The 15,499-nt window shown below is 46.3% G+C and overlaps 1 protein-coding gene across 1 annotated transcript in view; it reads left to right on the plus strand.

Moving 5' to 3' along the window:
* TOP2B (DNA topoisomerase II beta) overlaps positions 1–15,499 on the plus strand; it is a 639,919-nt gene that overhangs the window by 1,542 nt on the left and 622,878 nt on the right.

A 15,499-nucleotide genomic window follows, 5' to 3' on the forward strand; every position in this document is an offset into this window, starting at 1 on the left:
GGCGTTAAGATCATGTTCGGAAGCGAACTTGCACCTGACTTCGGGCCGATCACCTCTGCACTGAAGCACATGTAAAACCCCTGACAAGTCAGGAGAAAAGCCAACACATTAGTTTGAAGAAAACCTGTTTTTTAAACTGGTCTGACAGCTTACAATAAAGTTGTATTTGCAATAATTTAGAGTACAGAAGAATGTGAAATTTGCATCAGAATTCATTATAAAATAGCACAAAATCTTGTACTTTGTGAACCGGAGTGTCAGAAATTGTTTTTGATATTCTGCTTTTATCCTTTCTAAAGACTGTGCTAAAATGTGGGTGGCTTGACAATTACTCTTGTGCAAAAAATGGATCTTTTCCGGATAAGCCCCGCCAAAAAGTTAATCCCCGCCACCCAAAAAAGATTATAAAAAAAGAGGCGCGATCTGTATAAAGTAAAGTGGGGGGTTCCCCCCCATGCCCCCCCCCCGTCGGAGCCCTTAAAAAAATAGTCGACAGTTTATCCTATTTTTTATAATGTTAAGTTTCATATCCTCTTTCTTATAATCTTTTTTGGGTGCTCCAACGGGGGGGGGAATGGGGGGGAACCCCCCCACTTTACTTTATACACATCGCACCGCGTTGTGGGGGCGTTGTGCTGAGAACTTCACTGGTTAAGGTTGCGTGTGTTGGCAAAAGGTGGCGGGGCTTAACTTTCGGCGCGTACACTTTTTCCATTAGTGGCGGGGCTTATCTGGAAAAGATCCCAAAAAATATTGCATGACTAAGGGCTCCTTTTACAAAGCTGCGTTAGCGGTTTTATCGCACTCACCGGATTAGTGTGCGCTGTAGGATACACTAGCTGGAAATCTACTGCCTGCTCAAAAGGATGTGGTAGTGGCTAGCGCGTGCGGCAATTTAGCGTGTGCTATTCCGCGCGTTAAGGCCCTAGCGCAGCTTTGTAAAAGATGCCCTAAGTGTAGATCCATCTGTGAGCACAAATCATGCGGTATGATAAATTACATATAACTTGGTTCCTCTCCATGAAGAATTTTAAATTATAATGTTAACAAAATGAAGAATTTCCAAAATGGTGACTAAACAAATTAAGGCATTTTGTTCAATTTGTTATGCAAAATGTATGCTTATGAAGTCACTTTGCATAGGTACACTTTGTGGTAGTAAACTTGTGTGCGCAGTCCACTTAATATAAAATTTGCATAAGTTTTCATACAAAGTTGTTGCGATGCAAAATCATGCTTAAAAGCTCAATGCGAAAGAGTGCAAAAAAGTTTTGCTGACTTGTCTTTGCTGGGGAAAAATTACAATTCTAGAATTATAGCTAATTTTGAAGCTGTTTGAAAAAATAGAGTGTGTGGTGCAGAGGTTAGAGTTACAGCCTCAGCATCCTGAGGTTGTGGGTTCAAATCCCATGCTGCTTTTTTGTGACCCCGGGCAAGTCGCTTAATTCCCCATTGCTCTATGTACATTAGATAGAGAGTGAGCCCACTGGGAGAGATAGGGAAAAAATGTTTTGAGTACCTGAATGTAAACCACTTACGCTATAAGTGGTATATAAATAAATATTGGAATTCCCTTCCCTACTCCTTGGTCTTCTTGTGCACCAAGGAATTTAGATTTCTCCAACGTTCCCTTCTCAGCTTGAATGTGTAGCTAAAATGTTAAAAAAATCCTTCCATCTCCTGAAACCCTGCCCTTTAGTGTAATACTGAGGTTTGTCCTAGTCCTATTTCTCTCCACTTTGCTGGGGGCACTGGGGATGATGGGGAAAGGAGTGATCATCACTTGTGAATAGGGTGAATTAATTTATACACAACAGTTTGACTTTCCAGTTTGTATTTTTAAATGCTGAAATTGGATTTTATTGTCACTTGGGATTCTTTGGTCTTTTATAATCATACTTTCAGTGACTTTGTCATTTCCTGATGTAAGCATCTGCTGAAACATGTCCGTGTCAGGTTTTTGTACATGAGATAGCTTATCAAAGTAGTTTGCACCATACTAGTAGACTCTTCTGTTTCCTGCTTGGACCTGTTTTCTTTGATCCTGTTCATATTTTATGTTGCCTGTCTTTTGTGTTGGTTTTTGTGGTCCTGTAGGCTACAGGCTTCAAACTGGTGGTACTACTTCTGGGTGTGTGCCAAAAATGGCAATAAGAGATTACTGCTAGGGATCACCTGGCAGTACAGTGTGTTCTTGCTATTTGTTTCAGTATGGTTCCTGAATTTACAGATAAGGCAACAATGCATCTGTGGGCAAATAGATGTCAGGTTCCAGCCATATATGTGGTTCCTCAAAACTGTGGAAAGTGACTAATGGATCCAATAAAAAAAACAGGGGACAGCACTTGATAAAAACCATATAGAACATTCAGAACGTTGCAAACATTTTTTTATTTGCAGTACTGCTTATAGAAGTAACATTATAAAAAAAATTTACATAGTGCCTAAGCCCACATAACAACCACGATTCTCTAACCAGTGTCCATGTCACAGGCGCAGGTTAGAGAATCAGGTTGCTGCTGAGTTTATTGTGGCAAGGGATCTCCCTGCCATGATAAGCTTAGTGGCAACCCCCCCCCCTGCGAAGACTGCTGGCAGGAGGGATGCCCAGTCCCTCTTGCCAGATATCTCCCCACCCCGTAAAGCAGCTTCCCTCTCCTTCATTCCCCCACCCTCTCCAGAATCTCCCCTACCTTACGTTGATGGCTGACCAGAGGCATCCTTACTGCCTTCAGCTGGCTGGCTCACCTTCACTCGAATAATGGGCCTGCCCCTTCCCAGTGCGTCATAGGATGTACCTGGGAGGGGTTTTAGGCTCTGATTGGCTCAGGCGCTTAAAGCCTCTCCCGTAGGATGGGGCCAACTAGAATCTTAGGCCCCTCTCGCACTGCATTCTGGGATGCACGGGGAGTGGCCTAAGATTCCAATTGGCCATATCCCTTAGGCCACCCCCCATGGAGGGGATGAGAGAGGGTGAGTCCGGGAGGGGAGTTGGCTGGGCGGGGAGTGTCTGGCAGGAGAGACTGGGCATTCCTCCTTCTGGCGATGTTTGTGGGGGAGGGGAAGGTGTTCTGGAAGGAAGGATTGAGCATCCCTTCTTCCGTCAATGTTCGGGCAGGGGTTTCCAGAATTCCAGCAAGAGGGATTGGGCATTTCTTCTGCAGGTAGTCTTCACAGGGGGAGGGGAACAGGTTGCTGCTGCCACTAAACATATCACGGCAGGGAGATCCCTTGCTGTGATAAGCTCAGCGGCTGTGTCTGCTAAATGCTGGCCTACATTTCATGTGCCTACTGCGGACCTAGGGAGGCGTGTAGGACCTCCTAGGTCCGCCTAAAGTCGCCTAAGGCCACTTCCGGGCGAAGCCACACCTAGCCTTAGGCGAGCTTAGGTGTGCCTTCGCACCTCCCTAGACTCCTGCAGGTGCTACAAAGTAAGCGGTCTGCCTTGGGCTGTTGTTTGTTTTTTTAAATGTGCGTCCCGATTGGCTGGTTAGGCAGCAGTAGGCTGCCTACAATCAGGATGCTGTTTATAGAATTTGCCCCTTAGTGTGTTTATCAACCAATATAATGCACCATGGTTTTCTTATTATTGGGTGCAAAACAGTGCAGAACTAGAATGCTACAGTGCAGACTGAGAAACGGACATATATAGTGTATAAAGACATGATAGTATTGTGTAAAGCTGTTGTTTTCAAGCAATATTTTCATAACAATTACAGATGTATATTCTACTGTATCACACAATGTCAACTTCTGTCAGATCAACCTCTGGGGAGGGACAGGCATGTAGCTTCCGCATGACAGTACCTGTAGAAGATTAAGATGTTGTCGCTGGTAGGTCGACTTCAGCCTGACCAACCTCTGATGCACAAGTCTTGCTACTCCTTGACTAAAAAACTGTCAGCCTTGTCTATTTAGCTTGCCTTCTCAAGTCTCAGCATAATGGACAATTGTAGAGCTTGCCAGACACATAAGAACATAAGCATTGCCATACTGGGACAGACCACAGGTCCATTGAGCCCTGTATTCTATTTCCAATAGTGGCCAACCCAGGTCACAAATACCTGTAAGATCCCAAAGAGCAAAACAGATTTTATACTTCTTACACTAGGAATAAGCAGTGGTTTCCCAACATTTTTCTTAATGGCTTACAGACTTCTCTTTTAGGAAGTTATCCAAACCTTTTTTAAACTCTACTAAGCTAACTAATTTCAACACATTCTCCGGCAACAAATTCCAGAGTTTTAACAGGTTGAGTGAAGAAATATTTCTCCTGTTTTAAATCTACTACTTAGTACAGAATGAAACGGTGGCAGTTACCCGTGGCTAGTCTGCCGAAACGGTAGGTGGGAGAAAGTGCTCACTGCAGGCACGGGGACAAGGCGATCCACCACCCCGTGGAGCGGTGAATGGCTTTGTCCCCGCAGTTAAGGGAGGGAAGGCGCGCGGTCACCAATCGCACTCGGCCCCCCTCCCTCCCTACAGCCAAATCTATCTTCCTCCCTCACCTTCGCGGCGCTTTAGAAAAGAAACTTACTGAAGCCGGCGGAGCCTGCCTGTGCCGCGTGTGTATGGGTGGAAGCTTCTCCTGTGATGCAACTTCTGGTTGCGTCAGAGAAGAAGCTTCTGCTCACACACAAGCAACTGTAGGCACAGGCAGGCTTCGCCAGCTTCAGTAAGTTTCTTTTCTAAAGTGCTGCAAAGGTAAGGGGGAGGGAGATAGATTTGGCTGTAGGGAGGGAGGGGGCCGCGTACGTGATCGGTGGCTGTGCGCCTTCCCTCCCTTAAGTTTCTTTACTAACGGGCTGTGAAGGTAAGGGGGAGGGAGGGAGATTCTCGGGCTTGATTACTGCAATATTGCCTATTTGACAATTTCCCAGAAGAATATGCAATGATTGCAAATAGTACAAAATGCGGCGGTCAGGCTGATTTTTAGGTTGAAGAAATACGATCACTAACACCTTCCTATCGAGGGTGGTGAGGTGGCGAGAGGGAAGGAGACGGGGACGGAGACAGGCGGTGAAGGGGACAGATTTTTTCTCTGTGTCATTCTCTACGATTTAGTAGCTTAGTAGTATTTTTGGAAAGAGTAAACAAGCGACTCGTATCTACTTGCTCCACTCCATTCAGTATTTTTATAGATCTCCTATATCTCTGCTAAGTTGTCTCTTCTTCAGACTGAAGAACCCTAGCCACTTTAGCCTTTCCTCATAGGGAAATTGTCTCATCCTTTTTATCATTTTCTAGCTCTTCTCTTTAACTTTTCTAATTCTGCTTTCTAGTGCAAAGGGTACATTAGTCTTGACAAGTGGGTGTCTTCCTTTCAAATAATAATAATAATCAATTTATATACCGCAAGGCTGTAAAGTTCTATGCGGTTTACAGTAGTTAAAAAAAACAAAACCACCCAATAAAAAGTTGAATAGAACTAAAAAAGTTAAGCCAATAATTAGAAACACTAAAATGATCAAAATAGTGCATAACAAAATTTTTACGAATTAGCTGCCTAAATACTTTGAAAACAGATATGTTTTTAGATGTCTCCTAAATTCCCCATAAGTGTCAGTAAGCAAAAGCAATTGTTCTAAATCCTTACCCCATAACGCTGCTTGATATGAAAAAAAGATTTTGATGATGTTTTTTAAGTTTACATCCTCTAATAGGCGCAAAAACAAAATTCAGATGCGAGTTTCTCTTATGTCTGTTGATTGCAAAAGAGAAAAGCTCAGTTATATATTTGGGAGCTAAACCAAACAAAGCCTTAAAACAGAAGCAACCAAACTTAAACTTCACCTGCGCCTCCATTGGCAGCCAATGCAGTACTCGATAGGAGGGTGTTACGTGATTGTATTTCTTCAACCTAAAAATCAGCTCGACCACTGCATTTTGTACTATTCACAATCGTTGCATATTCTTCTGGGAAATTGCGAAATAGGCAATATTGCAGTAATCAAGCTGGCTTAGTATAAGAGACTGTACCAAAACTCAAAATAATGAAACATTAAAATACGCCTTTGAGGGTTGTAGTAGGCATCATCTACATTTTGAACTCTACCTCCTTGTGTTACTGAGCAGTGCCTCAGCCCCTTAGTTTTTCCTTCTCAAGCGAGAAGAGAGGGTTTTTTTTTCCCTGCTCTGCGTCTGCTTTATTATTTTAATGTTTATCTGACTTCTGAGGCTTCCTGGTGCTAAAGAGGTTCCCAGGATTTGTGAATCAGCTCTGGCTGGCAGGAGATACAGTCTTCTAGATCAGAGAGCTGTAGTTGGGGTGGCAACACTTTTGCAGGGCTCTACCTGGCCTATACTAATTTGTAGGATAGCTCAGGGTGCGTTCCCCATGGATCTTGGCTCGCGCCTGATTTATCAGGTGTTTGAGCGCAGGCTGAGTGGATCCTTGTTGGTTCAGAGGACTCTAGTGGGTGCCAGCTGTGGCCCCCCCCCACTAAAGAACCATGAGGAGGTATTGAGGTTTAGGGTTTCAGGCCCTCAGAGCCTATCTAAAAGGCAGCCCAAAAAGACAAGCGGCTGAAGAATCCTATATACTTGGCTGGGGCAGAAATCTCCATTGTTCAGCTGCAGTCTGAGCCAATGCAGGCACAGCACCAGACAGGTCTGTGAGTACAGTCTATGGGAGACTTAGGGATGATCCAAGAACTAGAATTTTGAGGGTCTCTGGGGCTTCCTATAGGGACCCCGCTTGCAAAAACCCCTTTTTATAATTTTTGGAAGTTGGGTGATCAAGGAGCAAAAGGGGCACTGGGAGAGGATAAGGTCATAGCAGAAAGACTGAATTAATTCTTTGCTTCAATCTTTACGGAAGAAGATGTAAGAGATCTACCTGAACTGGAATTGATTTTCAAGGGTGAGGATGCTGAGGAACTGAAAGAAATCTCTGTGAATCTTGAAGATGTACTAAGCCAAACAACAAGTTAAAAAGTGATAAATCACCTGGATCGGATGGTATACATCCCAGCATATTAAAAGATCTCAAACATGAAATTGATAACTTGCTCTAAGTGATTTTTAACCTGTCGCTAAGATCGTCTGTAGTACCTGAAGATTGGAGAGTGGCCAATGTTACATTAAATTTTAGAAAGGGTTCCAAGGGAGACTGGGAAATTACAGACTTGTAAGCCTGACATCAGTGCCAGACAAAATAGTGGAAACAAATTATTAAAAATAAAATTGTGGAACACTTAGACAAACATGATTTAATGGTGAGAACTTGCCTCACCAATTTGCCTGATGTTTTTGAAGGTGTGAACAAACATGTGGATAAAGATGAGCCGGTTGATATAGTGTACAGTAGTGCTGTCCGATTCAGGAAAAAAATTTTGATTCGATTCAGCCTATTGAATTGATTTTTTTTTATTCGATTTTCCTGCTCAATTGGGTGGTTTTTTTCTAAACATCCTGGTGGGTTTATTTTATAGCCTCTTCACCCTCTTTGCCCTCTCCTACCCACACTGGTCCTGTGATGTAAACAAAATAAACAAACAAAAAATACTTTTCCTCTCTCTCTATTAAATCCTGGCTCACGTTTGCGGTCCAACACCAGCTCTGGAAGGATACACATTTCAAATCTGACATATTGTAATCATAAAACAGAAAATAAAATTACTTTTCCTACCTTTTGTTGTCTGGTCATTTTTCAAATCTTGGTCCCATGTTGGTCTGGTTGTCTTCTGATCAGGCTCTCCTTCTTTCTTTTTTCTCCGTGCTAACCATCCATCTTCCATCTCTGTCCTCCTCTTCTGTTTCCCTTTCCTCCCCTGGAGATCTTTCATCTTTCCTTTTTTTTTCATTTCCATCCCCCCGCAGCTTCAGCGATGGACCCCACCATGCACAGATCCACCATCTCTCCTTTTCTCATCTACCCTTTCATCCAGCATCTCTTGGATACCGCCAGGAGCACATCAGACAGCATCCCTAAAGACTTTGAAACCCTGGGAAAGAAGCTGAAGCAGACAGGAGCACAGGTGGTCTTCTCATCAATTCTCCCAGTAAGAGGCAAAGGCAGAGACAGGGAAGAGCGTATCCATTGGACCAACGAGTGGCTTCGCGAATGGTATTTGGAGATGAACTTTGGATTCCTGGACCACGGAGAGGCGCTACAGGGACCTGACGGACTACACCTGACCAAGAAAGGAAAGAAAGTATTTGGACATCGACTAGCCCGCCTACTTCGGAAGGCTTTAAACTAGGTAAGTTGGGGGAGGGTACATACACAGAGCAACAAGGATCCACCCTGGGGAAGCAAGTAGCACCCACACTTCTGAGCCTAGGGTAAGTACCCATAGTATACACAAAAAAATAGGAGCCACACTAAAAGGGACAGGCATCTCTTCACACGTTTGGAGAGCTATGTATGTTAACGCACACAGCTTGGGCAACAAAATCCTGGAACTAGAAACAGAGATAAGGAATGCTGATCTTGACGTAGTAGCGATATCCGAGACCTGGTTCACAGACTCGCATGGGTGGGATATGGTTATACCAGGCTTCAATCTACTTCGTCGAGACAGAGAGGGCAAGTTAGGAGGGGGGGGGGGGTAGCACTATACACTAAGGATAATATAAAAACTACCAGAATCACAGAGGTTAGATACACAGGGGAATCACTTTGGGTAAACCTGGCCAGAGGGAATGAAAAATGCCTTTACCTCGGTGTGGTATACAGACCCCCAAGACAACAGGAAGAAAAAGACAAGGAATTGATTGAAGACATAGCGAACATCACTTTGCGTGGTGACACAGTACTGTTAGGGGACTTCAATATGCCAGATGCAGATTGGAGCACACTCTCCGCGACTACGAGTGGTAGCAGAAGAATATTAACCTCCATTAAGGGTGCACAACTCAAACAAATGGTATTAGAGCCCACAAGGGAACAGACAATACTGGACCTGGTACTCACCAATGGAGACAGTGTCTTAGAGGTATCAATAGGAGACACGTTGGCCTCCAGTGACCACAACATGGTATGACTCAACCTCAGGAAAGGCTTCTCTAAATCAAACACAGCAACGAGGGTCCTCAACTTTAGGGGTGCAGACTTCGACCACATGAGAGACTTTGTCCATCAAGAGCTGCAAAACCATGCAGAAACTGATAATCCGGAAACTATGTGGTCAAATCTGAAATCCATCCTGAACGAAGCAACTAACCGTTACATTAATACAGTAAGCAAACGCCGGAGAAACAAAAAACCACAATGGTTCAGCAAGGAAATTTCGGACCTCATTAAAAAGAAAAAAGAAGCATTTATCACCTACAAACATCTTGGGAAGAGGGAGGCAAGGGAAGACTATCTGGTCAGATCGAAAGCTGTCAAAAAGGCAGTCAGGGAGGCCAAACTACGAACAGAAGAAGATCTAGCACGGAACATTAAAAAAGGGGATAAATCCTTCTTCAGGTACATTAGCAACAGGAAGAGAAACAAGGATGGGATAGAGCGCCTTAGGCAGTCAGATGGAAACTACGCGGAATCTGATTCTACCAAGGCAGAACTACTAAACGAATATTTCTGCTCAGTATTCACCTGTGAAGCACCGGGAGATAGTCCGCAACTACAGACAAGAGACAGCCAAAAAGACCTGTTTCAAGATTTCGAGTTTACACCCAGTAGCGTCTACTACGAACTTTCAAGACTCAAAATAGATAAAGCCATGGGACCAGACAATCTACACCCCAGGGTGCTCAGAGAGCTGTGTGAAGTTCTAGCTGAACCACTATCCGTGCTCTTCAATCTTTCCATGCGCACGGGAAGAGTACCCCTGGACTGGAAAACAGCTAACGTAATTCCACTCCACAAAAAGGGCTGCAGAACAGAAACAGAAAATTACAGACCGGTGAGTCTCACATCCATAGTGTGCAAACTCATGGAAACACTGATCAAACAGGAACTCGACCAAATACTAGACGAAGAAAATCTACGTGATCCGCACCAACACGGATTTACCAGGGGAAGGTCCTGCCAATCTAATCTGATTGACTTCTTTGACTGGGTGACTAGTCATCTGGATGCCGGGGAGTCCCTGGACGTGATTTATTTGGACTTCAGCAAAGCTTTTGATAGCATCCCACACCGCAGGCTGTTAAACAAACTAAAATCTATGGGATTAGGGGATACACTCACTACATGGGTTAGGGATTGGCTAAGCGGTAGGCTTCAAAGGGTGATGGTAAACGGTACCCCCTCCAAAACGTCAGCAGTGACAAGTGGAGTACCACAGGGCTCTGTCTTAGGGCCGATTCTATTCAATTTATTCATAGGAGATATGACCCAAGGGCTTAGAGGAAAAGTATCACTGTTTGCCGACGACGCCAAACTACGCAACATAGTAGGTAAAAGCAGTGTGCCTGACATTATGATGCAGGACCTACGGCAGCTGGAACAGTGGTCATCAACTTGGCAGCTAAGCTTCAATGCTAAAAAATGTAAAGTGATGCACCTAGGTAAAAAAAATCCACACAGAACTTACACACTAAATGGTGAAACCTTGTCCAGGACCAAGGCAGAACGTGATTTAGGAGTGATCATTAGTGATGATATGAAGGCTGCCAATCAGGTGGAGAAGGCTTCGTCCAAGGCAAGACAAATGATGGGCTGCATCCGTAGGGGTTTTGTCAGCAGAAAGCCTGAAGTCATAATGCCATTGTACAGATCCATGGTGAGACCTCATCTGGAGTATTGTGTTCAATTCTGGAGACCGCACTTCTGGAAGGATGTGTTGAGAATTGAGTCGGTTCAGCGAATGGCTACCAGGATGGTCTTGGGACTCAGGGAACTCACGTACGAAGAAAGGCTAAAAAAACTGCGAATGTACTCGCTGGAAGAACGAAGAGAGAGGGGAGACATGATTGAGACCTTTAAGTATATTACGGGACGTATAGAGGTCAAAGATGCTATCTTCTGTCTTACAGGGCCCTCGGTTACAAGAGGGTACTCACTGAAAGCCAAGGGAGGGAAATTTCATGGTGATACCAGGAAGTACTTCTTCACCGAAAGGGTAATCGATCATTGGAACGAGCTACCTCAGCAGGTGATTGAGGCCAACAACGTGTCAGATTTTAAGAGAAAATGGGATATTCACGTGGGATCTCTGGGAGAATAAAAGTCAGGGAGTGGGTCATTGGTGTGGGCAGACTTGATGGGCTAAGGCCCTTTTCTGCCGTCAATTTCTATGTTTCTATGTTTCTCTTTTGTGTCCCTGTTCCTATGCTCCCTCCATACCCAGCATCTTATCTCTTCCCATATCCAGCTTCTTTTTTCTCTCTTCCTTACCTCCTGTATCCCCTTCCCCAGATACAGGCTTTCTCCTACTATCGCATCTGCCATCCTGCACCTTGCCCACCTACTTTGGAGCAGTATCTGTCCCTCTTGTACCCTTCCCCTTGTGGTCTTGCATTTCTCTCTCCCTCTCCCTCTTTCCATTAGTCCAGCACCTCTCCTCTGCTTTCCTCTCCCTTTTTTTGGTTTGTCTCTCTCTTCCCTTCACTTCACCCCAGGTCTGGCATCTCTCCTCCTCTCTCTTACTCCTTCTTCCTCCCTCTGCACAGGCCTGCCTCCCCATTGCCCCCCACCGCAATAGGGAGCGGTGCGATGCTGCAGGAGGAAACGGCACTCCCGCGGCTGCCAGCTGTTGAATCCTTGCAAATTTTCTTTTTGCGCATTGTGCTTCCCTCCCATGTCCTTGGTGCCCCATTGCCTCCTTCCTATGCCCCCAGTGCCTCCTTCCTATGTCCTTAGTGCCCCAGTGCCTCCTTCCTATGTCCTTTGTGCCCCTTCCTATGTCCTTAGTGCCCCCAGTGCCTCCTTCCTATGTCCTTAGTGCCCCAGTGCCTCCTTCCTATGTCCTTAGTGCCCCAGTGCTGCCTTCCTATGTCCTTAGTGCCCCTTCCTCCCACCCCAAGCCGACCTGCACCAGCTGCATTTAATTACATCCTGAATCTCAGTGAGAGGGAGAATTAGAAGTCCTTGAGCATGCGCAGATGCATGCTCAAGGCAGGCAGAAGCCGGAAGATCTTCTAGGCAATGGCACGATCTGTGCCTGTGTGCTGGTGCCAGAAGGGGTGGGGGTGGGGGGTAAGTTTAAGTTGTTCGGTGGGGGGGCCTTTGCGAGCGGGGGGAACGATGCCGGTTATTGGGGGGGATGCTCGCAAATCGAGTCAACACTTGGTTTGCGAGTCAAAAGTTTGCTGAGGGACGTTTCGTGATGGCTGGCACCTGAACGAACGTCTGAGCACGGAGCTCCGCTCTCCCTTCCCCACTAGGCTCCCTTTTCTCGGCCGCCGGCGGTAAATTTTTTATTCAGTTAGGTTCCTACCTCTGCTGTTATACTATAGCTGGGCTGCAGATTGTCCGGTGCGTCTCTCACTCTGGTAGCGCGTGGGATGCGACTAGATCGCTGAAGGCCTCAAAGAACAGCGTGGTTCAGGCACTCAAGATGGCGGGGACCCAAATGGAAGTGGCGGCTGAGCGATCCTCGGACGAGGTGTTAAATGTGTCCATGCGGCATTTATCCCAGCTGCTGGACGACAATTGGCCAAACTGCACGCTTCCATGGATGATCTCAAGGACGCGCTGGCTGGCCACACGGCTCAAATTCAGCGGGTTGAGGAGCGTGTGTCGGCCCAGGAGGATCGGGCGACAATCGCGGATGGCCGGCTTGATTCTTTGGAGACCCATGTATGCCAGTTGATGGACCGAGTCGAGGACCAGAAGAACAGGACCCGCAGGAAGAATCTCCGACTTATAGGGCTCCCAGAGTCTGTGAAAGATTCTGAGCTTTTACATGTGGTGGAGAGCTGGCTACCGAAGGAACTGGGCCTATCTGAGCAAGTGTGTCCTGTGGTGGTAGAACGGGTCCATCGTGTTGGACAGCGTCGGGATGGAGATGGGTCGGGTTGCCTGAGGCCTGTGCTGGCAAGATTTCACAATTATGCTGTCAAAGCGCGCCTTTTGGATCTGTTCAAAAAATCTAGATCTTTGTCCTACGAAGGGGCCAAGCTCATGCTGTTCCAAGACTTCTCTACCTCTACCAAGGTCGCAAGGCCCTTACACCATTCTGCTCGCAGCTGGTCACGAGGGGGATCAGATTTGCTTTTCTATATCCTGCCAAGGTGAGGCTCACGCATGAAAATCGGTCCCTTACTCTGAGCATGGCGGAAGATCTGAAGAAGTTCCTTGAGAAGCTGCCGGCGCCGTAGGATTGCTGGTGGGCTCCTACTTTGGCCTCTTTGATTACTACCATCTGGATCTCGTGGTCTTGTGGAAGTTTGGTGATGTTTCTCTGCGGCATGGGGCTGACGGGGACCTTTGTCTTGACTCCCTGACTTTGTTCTGCCTGGCATTGGAGTGTCCCGAGTCTGTCCATTCTCTACACATTTGTGGGTGCTGCACCGCCTTGAATCCCTGTCTGTGTGAGCGGCCTGCATTGAGGGGTATTTTGGACTCTGGACGCCTGGTTTGGAACTTTGTTGTGTGCAGACCCTAGAGTTTGGTGAGTCTGCTGTTACTGCTGTTTTTTTTTAAATTGCACTTGTTCTGTGTGTTTGCCTTTTTTCCTGTGTTCATTTGGCCTCTAGTTCTAGATAGGGGTTCTTATTTTAATTTCTATTATTAAAAATTTTTCTTCCTGGGGGTTTGGTGATGGGAGGGTGGCGAGAGTGTTCGTGTGTGGGGGAGATATGCGACTGGAGGATGTGTGTGTGGGGTCTGTGTGGCTGGAGAGTGTTTGGGTTGAGTGGAGCAACTGGGGGAAGCGTTAGGGGAGGGTGGGCTTGGGTTCTGGGGGGCTGGGGAGCGGGGGTGGGATTCACCTGGGGACTCTGATTGGTACTGTTTTTCCATACCAGTGGGTGGCGGGTTGGTTTGGCTGGGAGACCGACGCTGCTGCTCTGTCCGGAATGCTGCATTTTTGGAGTTTGATCATATCAGCTGTTCTTATGAGCGCTGTTAAGATTGCCAGTTTTAACATTGATGGCTTGCATTCTCCGGTGAAACGTAGCAAGATGTTTCAGTACTGTAAGAAATTAAAAGTGGATGTTTTAATGCTCCAGGAGACTCATCTTGGCACGTCTGAGCATGCTAAGCTAAAAAAGGGACTGGGTTGGGGTGGTGGCCTATGCTTCATACAATAGCAGGCAATGAGGCGTTGCTATCCTCTTCCACAAAAAACATCCATGTACTTTACATAGAGTGTTACAGGACCCTGAGGGCCAATATGTGATTTGGGCTAGGTCTTTTTGTATTTTGTTCCCTTTATGCTCCTAATGTGTACTCTCATAGATTTTTCTCTGTATTAGTGGCTGCTTTAGCGCCTTTCTCTGAATACCAGTTGGTCATGGGAGGTGATTTTAATATTACTGCTGATCCCCTTATTGATTGTAAGCCTCCCAAGCCTAGGTTGAAAGGGGGCGATCAAAAAGGAGTGAACTTTGTGATGCGCCAGCTGGATCTAGTTGATCTGTGGCGCACACTCCATCCTACTGAATCTGACTTCACCTTTTACTCTCTAGTCCATGATGTTCATAGTCGCTTGGATTAATTGCTGGTGGCTCCTCCCTTGCTGGCGGGCATATCCCGAGTGATGATTGAGGACGGTGTTCTGTCGGATCATCACTTGGTTTGGATGGAGCTCATTGATATGCAGGGGTCTCAGAGGTCGACCACTGGTTGGTATGAATCCCACGCTGTACGAGGATGCTGAGTTTCGGGCTTTCCTTGAGCAGCAGTGGGATTATTTTATTGCCGAAAATCCTGCTTCTGATGTTTCGGAGGTGGTGTTTTGGGAGGCTAGCAAAGCTGTATTGTGGGGCAAGATCCTTGAGTATACTGCTTGCAAGCGCAAAGCTCAAGATAAGGCATGTTGGACTTGGCACAGCATTTGGGTGCGGTACGAGGGGATTTATATAATCCTGGTGCCACTGCCGCTCGGTCCCAATATTTCACTTTAAGGCGACAAATTAACGAGTTATTGGTGGACAGAGCCCTTAGAGATATACGAATGTACAAATACCGCCTCCACCGGTGGGGAAATAAAGCAGGTAAACTGTTGGCCTCCCTGGTTACTGCACGGGCTCCGAAGCGCATTATTTCTCAGATTCGGGTGCCTGATGGGGGTGAGGTGACCACTCTGGCCAAGATACAACAAAGCTTTGTTGATTTTTACAGGGCTTTGTATGATAAGGGGACTTGTGACACCGAACGGAGGACGACTTTCTTTCAAGACCTTCAGCTTCCGTCTCTGGGGCAGGGTCAGCGAGAGGTGTTGAATGCCCCGGTGCAAGGGTTGGAAATACAACAAGCTATTAGTCTTGGAAATTGGCTAAAGCCCCTGGGCCTGACGGGCTGGGCTCTGAATATTATAAGTTGCTGGGGGTACGAGTGGTAGGTCCCGTTCAAGCTTTGTGTGGGGCCCTTTGCCGGGGGGGAGATGCCTCCGCCTGGGCTTACTCATGCTCATATTGTGGTTCTTCCGAGGATCAGTTGGGG

The sequence above is a fragment of the Geotrypetes seraphini genome, chromosome 2 (assembly GCF_902459505.1).
Source record: "Geotrypetes seraphini chromosome 2, aGeoSer1.1, whole genome shotgun sequence".
NCBI classification, from domain to species: domain Eukaryota; kingdom Metazoa; phylum Chordata; class Amphibia; order Gymnophiona; family Dermophiidae; genus Geotrypetes; species Geotrypetes seraphini.